The sequence below is a fragment of the Leptonychotes weddellii genome, chromosome 7, assembly GCF_054177405.1.
Source record: "Leptonychotes weddellii isolate Sample4059 chromosome 7, ASM5417740v2, whole genome shotgun sequence".
Classification (NCBI taxonomy): domain Eukaryota; kingdom Metazoa; phylum Chordata; class Mammalia; order Carnivora; family Phocidae; genus Leptonychotes; species Leptonychotes weddellii.
In genome coordinates, this window is record NC_138375.1 from 79,173,354 (window position 1) to 79,180,449 (window position 7,096).

The window sequence follows — 7,096 nt, forward strand, 5'->3', positions numbered from 1 at the left end:
GATAGCCTAGCTGGATATAGTATTCTTGGCTGCATATTTTTCTCATTTAGTGCCCTGAATATATCATGCCAGTCCATTCTGGCCTGCCAGTTCTCTGTGGATAGGTCTTCTGCCAATCTAATGTTTCTGCCATTGTAAGTTACAGACCTCTTGTCCCGAGCTGCTTTCAGGATTTTCTCTTTGTCTCTGAGACTTGTGAGTCTTACTATTAGATGTCAGGGTGTTGACCTATTTTTATTGATTTTGAGGGGAGTTCTCTGTGCCTCCTGGGTTTTGATGCCTGTTTCCTTCCCCAAATTAGGGAAGTTCTCTGCTATAATTTGCTCCAATATACCTTCCACCCCTCTCTGTTTCTTCTTCTTCTGGGATCCCAATTATTCTAATGTTGTTTCGCTTTATTGTATCACTTATCTCTCGAATTCTCCTCTCGTGATCCAGTAGTTGTTTATCTCTCTTTTTCTCAGCTTCTTTATTCTCCATTGTTTGATCTATTATATTACTAATTCTCTCTTCTGCCTCATTTATCCTAGCGGTCAGAGCCTCCATTTTTTACTGCACCTCATTAATAGCCTTTTTGATTTCGACTTGGTTAGATTTTGGTTCTTCTGTTTCTCCAGAAAGGGATTCTCTAGTATCTTCTATACTTTTTTCAAGCCCAGCTAGTATCTTTTTAATCATTATTCTGAACTCTAGTTCCAACATATTACTAATGTCTGTATTGATTAGGTCCCTGGCAGTCAGTACTGCCTTCTGTTCTTTTATTTGAGGTGAGTTTTTCCATCTTGTCATTTTGTCCAGAGGAGAATAGATGAATGAGAGAACAAAATGCTAAAAGGGTAATAACGAGCCCAGAAAAATATACACTAAACAAATCAGAAGAGACCCGAAACTGGGGGGGAAAAGAAAGGGGGAAAAAAAAAAAAAGAATATGATCAGACTGGTGAATGGAACAGAGCCACACACTAGATTTTGGGTGTATTTTGGTCTGTTAGAAGAAACTGCCTCCCAAAATTTTAAAGAAAGTAAAACATATATATACAAAAATAAGGGTAAATACGATGAAGTGATGGAATATGACTGTAAACATGAAAATTAAAAAAGATTTTAAAAAAGGAATTGATAAAATAAGAAGTTGGTTGAAAAAGGAATGGAAAAAAATTAAAAAATAGAGAGAGAGAATGTTACCAGGCGGGAGACTAGGACAACATCATACACTAGATTTAGGGTATATTTTGGTCTGTTAGAAGAAACTGTATCCCAAAATTTTAACAAAAGAAAAATATATATACAAAAAATAAGGGTAAATACAATGAAGGGATGGGATATGACTGTAAAGATGAAAATTAAAAAATTTTAAAAACGGAATTGATAAGATGTTCGTTGAAAGAGGAAAGAAGAAAAATTCAGTTAAAAAAATAGAAAAAGAAAAAAAGAAAATTAAAAAAACTAACTTTGAAAGACTAAAGAACCATGGGGAAAAAAGCCATGAATTCTCTGTGCTGTATTCCCCTAGTGCTGGCGTTCTGCGGTTCTCATTGATTGGTAAACTTGGTCTTGGCTGTTCTTGCTGATCTTCTGGGGGGAGGAGCCTGTTGCCGTGGTCCTCAAATGTCTTTGCCCGAGGTGGAATTGCGCTGCCTTTGCCAGGGGCCAGGCTAAATAATCTGCTTGGGTTTGCTCTTGGGAGCTTTTGTTCCCTGCAAGCTTTCCCTACAGCTTTGGAGGATTAGAGTGAAAGTGGCGGCCTCCCAATCTCCACCCCAGAGGAGCTGAGAACTCGGGGCCCCGCTCCTCAGTGAGCCCCCAGAGAAAAGGAATCACTCCTGTCTCCCCGGTCTCCGGCCGCACTCCGTGCTCACCCAGCTGTGACCGAGCATTTCTATCTCTGGCACATAACCCTGTGTGGAGTCTCCAAACCCAGCAGATCCCTGTGGTGCGCTTCCGTGCCGCTCCTCCCGGGGGTGGAAGGGGAGTCTCCACAGATCTGCTGCTTGTTGGGTCCCTGCTGGAGGAGCACTGGCCCGACTGTGCTGCAGATCATGGTTTATGGCAACCCCGAGCCGAAAGCCCGCTCCTTGGCTCCATCTCTGCAGCCGGCTTCCCCGTTCCAATACCTGGGAGTTCTGCCACACTCAGGCACCCCTGGTCTTTCTGTGACCCCGAGGGTCCTGAGACCACACTGTCCCAGGGAGGGTTCCACCCCCCACTTAGCCACTGGAGCGCTGTCCCTCAGCGGAGCCGACTTCTAAAAGTTCCGATTTTGTGCTCTGCTGCTCTATCACTTGCCAGTAGGGGCTGATGGAGGCCCCCTCCCCTGCCGTCTATCCTCCCGAATAACGCCTCGGGTTCACTTCTCCACATGTTCTACCTTCCAGAAAGTGGTCACTTTTCTGTTCAGAGGGTTGCTGCTATTCTTTTCTTCGATCTCCTGTTGAGTTTGTAGGTATTCTGAATGGTTTGATAACTATCTAGCCAAATTCCTGGGGTCAGAGGAAATTTCTGTCTCTTACTCCTTCACCATCTTGCTCCTCTGAGACATTTTCTAAGTCAGGCCAGACACATCACATAAAGCAATTTTCACCTATGCCTTTTGATGTAGGCCAACATACAATACCCGGGCACATGGCCAGTCAAGATATACAGGGATTTAAGGACTCAGGAATAATCATCCAGGTTCTGTATTACCTTGGGAAAGTCACTGTACATATTTTATTCTCTAGTGCCCGTCTTTCAGTTGACTGATACATAATAATAGCATGACTGATAAAATATCCTTACGTAAACTGCTCCCATTTTAAATATTATATATTTGAAAATAATATTCCAAGTTAGCAACACTTTGTGTAGGTCAGATTTTCCATTTGGGTTTACTTACTGATTTCTAAATGCTTTAAAGGAAGAGATTTCTGGGGCACCTGGGTGGCTCAGTCAGTTAAGCAGCTGCCTTCGGCTCAGGTCATGATCCTGGGGTCTTGGGATCGAGCCCCACGTCAGGCTCCCTGCTCAGCGGAGAGCCTGCTTCTCCCTCTCCATCTGCCTGCCACTCTGCCTACTTGTTCTCTCTCTTTCTCTGTCAAATAAATAAAATCTTAAAAAAAAAAAAATAAAAAATAAAGGAAGAGATTTCATCCTTTTGGTACTTTAAACAATTAGAAGTTATCCTCCAGAGATTCGATATGCAAGTTGGTTATCTAGAACTTTGGGAATATTAGAAAGGTAATGCTCCAGGAGGAAGGAAATTACAGTGAAAGTCAACATGCATAGTATGCCTTCTTTAGAAAGTGGGCCAATCTGCCTCATCAATGACTATGATCTTCTTTTAACTTTTTTTCATGGGAAGTTTGTACTGTAAATCAGGTTAGATGTTACTAAAGTACTTACTAAGTTACTACTGAGTACTTAGCAAGTCCCATGTGCTATTCTAAACACTCTCACGAGGGAATTTTTTCAACTTATTAACAAACTTAGGAGGAAGTGCATCAAAGATGAGAAAACTGAGACAGAATTTAAATTCCCTGAGTTCACATAGCTCTTAAGTGATGGATCCAAGGTAGGGACCTAGTTAAAAACCCCCATTAGAATCTCTAAAATCTTGTGATCCCAAGTTAGGATGGCTGTGTGTCTTTAATATGATTAAAAAGGGATTTGTAATGAATGTGAATTGTATACAGTAGTAGAGTTGTTACATATGGAAATATATTTATTTAAATGACATATTTTGAGTTTATTTTTGCTGATATTTGTTTTCAGAACTATGAATTAGAGAACTGTAATAATTCCTTATATATGATAAGAATATAATCCTAGGTTAAATAGCCATGTTGCTGAAATAGTTTTGATGGCCCAAGTATAAATTAAATGTTAAATGCTATGTTACTCTCTAGAGGAAGACCTGCACATGTGTTTATCAATAAAGAAAATGTCTTATTCAGGGCACCTGGGTGGCTCAGTTGGTTAAGCGACTGCCTTCTGCTCAGGTCATGATCCTGGAGTCCCTGGATCGGGTCCCGCATCAGGCTCCCTGCTCGGCAGGGAGTCTGCTTCTGCCTCTGACTCTCCTCCCTCTCATGCTCTCTGTCTCTCATTCTCTCTGTCTCAAATAAATAAATAAAATCTTAAAAAAAAAAAAAAGAAAATGTCTTATTCAATTATAATTTGTCAACCAGTAAAATTATGAATCTATGAGATCTTGGTAGTGTCAAATGTTTCTGGAGTTATATACTTTCATAACTCCAACAGGTCTCCAAACCTAATCTCATCATGAAGCCAGAAAATATATTAAAGTCTTTGTGGTTAGTTTGATTTGCTGGTTCTTTGGCCCTCTTCTAGTTTTGTAACCAGTAGCAAATCTCATGGCTCCTTTCTAGAGCCAAACCTCATTCTGGCATAATACCAGTGTTCAGTCATTTCTTTGGGAAATGTGCTCTACTGCTCAACCAACTAATTTTAAAATAAATGCTGGTAATAAAGGGAGAATATTCCATATTAGCTTTTTTTTTTTTTTTTGCATTAGGTCTTACAGTATCTTTCTTGAGGTGCATTTTTTTATATTGGGGTAACTCCTGCTTAAAATCAAGATCTAAAATTTGTCATTTTTTTCTTCCACTCTTTCTCTCTTCTTGTCAACTACTACTTATTTAAAGAGTACCTTAGGCCAGGCATTTTGTTATAGAGGATTTTACACACCCCAGGCATGATTCAGAAAGAAAATGGTGATCGTTTTTCTGCTGATTTTCTAAGCTTAGCTCTTTTTCTATTATCCTGGTACCATACAGTCCCAAAGCAATTATAAATCTCTGGGCATAAAACAAGTTGAGTGAACACTGTTTGGAATGTGATGGTCATGAAATAAAAATAAACTCTATTGTATACTCAGTAAATTTAGTTAATATCAACTCTGAACACAAATATTAGGTCATTAATATAATATTCCTATATCTCTTTTCATTATTTTTATATTCAATTTTAATCAGAGTACACATGTAATGTTGTATATCAATTTGTCATCCATCATTACTTTGTAAACATTTGCTGTTTTAACTGCTATCATTCATAAAGAATTATAAATCTCTGTCTAGTGAATGTAGTATATTATTGTTAGACATTTACTTATCTATTTTTCATAGCATACTATCCCCCAAAATAGTAGCTTAAAATGCAGTTATTTTATTTAATCATGGCTCTGTGAATCAGGAATTCAGACATGGTACAGCAGGGACATTTTATCTCTGCTCATAAAGTCTGGAGCCTCTGTTGGTATTGCTCAGATGGTTGCTCAGATGTTGGTCTGGGACTCAGGTCATGTGTCTGGTTCCTGGTTTCTCCTTCATGTAGACACTCCATGTATCTACCTTGGGCTTCCTCACAACATGGTGGTTTCAGGACCTTCACATTTCTTATAATATTGTTGATTTCTTCCCAGAGAGATAGCAGAAGCTGCCATACCTCTTAGAGGCTAAAATTGGAACTGGCATGGTGCCACTTCTGCCACATTCTGTTGGTCAAGGCAAAGCACGAGGCCAGACCAGATTCAAGGAGAGGGAAAATAGATTCCCTTCTGGATGACAAAGTAGCAAGTATATATGTAAAGGGAATGAATTGATGATATCCATCTTTAGAGACTACCTGTCACGTTGTGTAAACCATTTGCCAGCTGTCATCCTTTCCTGCTCTGGCTGATTGTATTTTGGCACCTCCCTAACCTTAATTCAAAACTGAATTCATTAATTGGATTTCCCAGAAAATCTGAATATATCAAGCATTTTTTTTTTGTAGCTTTACTAAAGTTTGTAAAGAGTGGCCATATCACTAAGCACATACTATCTTATTGAAATGATTGTTATCTTCTCTACAGAATAAGTCTTTCTCTACAAAAGCATTATCATACCAACTGCTAAGATGATTTTTCCCCATGTTATTGCATATGCAGTTTCACTGCATGCTTGCCAGAACTTAGTAGTGGGAGTTTTATTTTAATGTTGTATTAGGGAATATTGCAACCACATATGAAAGTAGAGAAAATGGTATAAGGCACACTTTTGTAGCCACTGCTAGGCTTTAAGAATTATCAACTTGTTTCTTCTATACCTTGCCCAGTTACTAGCCATCATTTCCCTCTCTCATTATTTTAAAGCAAAGTGACAATATTAGAGGATTTAATCTGTAAATTATTCAGTATGTTTGTATTAGACCCAGGTGAGCAGTACTAGCCCAAAGTGCATGGTTGTCATATTTTGGGCTCACTCTGATTAATAGAGGTAAAAAGTAATCTTTCAGTGCCTAGAGCTCTGAGCAGAAACTTAGTTATTTGCTTTTTATACAAGGATAAGTGGACTGAAATGCAGATATACACAGATGGCTGTCTAGTGGTAAATGATTTGGTTAGGGTCATTAAAGGACAGAATCAGAGGAGCAGGTCCAAGGATGTCTAAAGGAGAAGTGTATAGATCAATCAATGGAATTGGGAGTAATAGAATTTTATGTTAATGCATACGCGAGCCTCCATTGCAGAGAAGCTCTCAGAAACTACAGGGACATTCTAGGGCGGGTCCAATGGGCCCATGAAGCGTGTGTTCATGATGGTACGACAGAAGGCTTTGTGTGGACCCAACAGTATGTGTTCCTTCTCAATAAGCCTGACCACACTACTGCCATTGCTGAGGTCTTGACTTGCCATTACCAGAAATGGATTCTGACTACTCAAGATGGTAGCATTTCTCAAGGTGGATTAGTCAGCCACTCTGTGGCAGTTTTGTTACATCATTACCATCTGTCCTTCGTGATCAGTAATGAATCCTCACCAGATTGATCCTTACCATACACTTGATATTGATTTGCCTTCCACTCCTGAAATGTTGCCATCATGACCACCAGGGCTCACCAGGATGTCTCATCTCTCAACACAGGTACCCACACAATGTTACTTCAGCCCAAATAACTAATTTTATGATAAAGGAGGTGTTATGATAGGCCCTAGAACAAGATATTTACTAGTCTTAAAAAAAAAAAAAAAAGATATTTACTAGTCTTAACATATATATAAACTTACCCAGAAGCAGCTGGCTTAATAGAACATTGGAAAATGTTCATTTAAGGC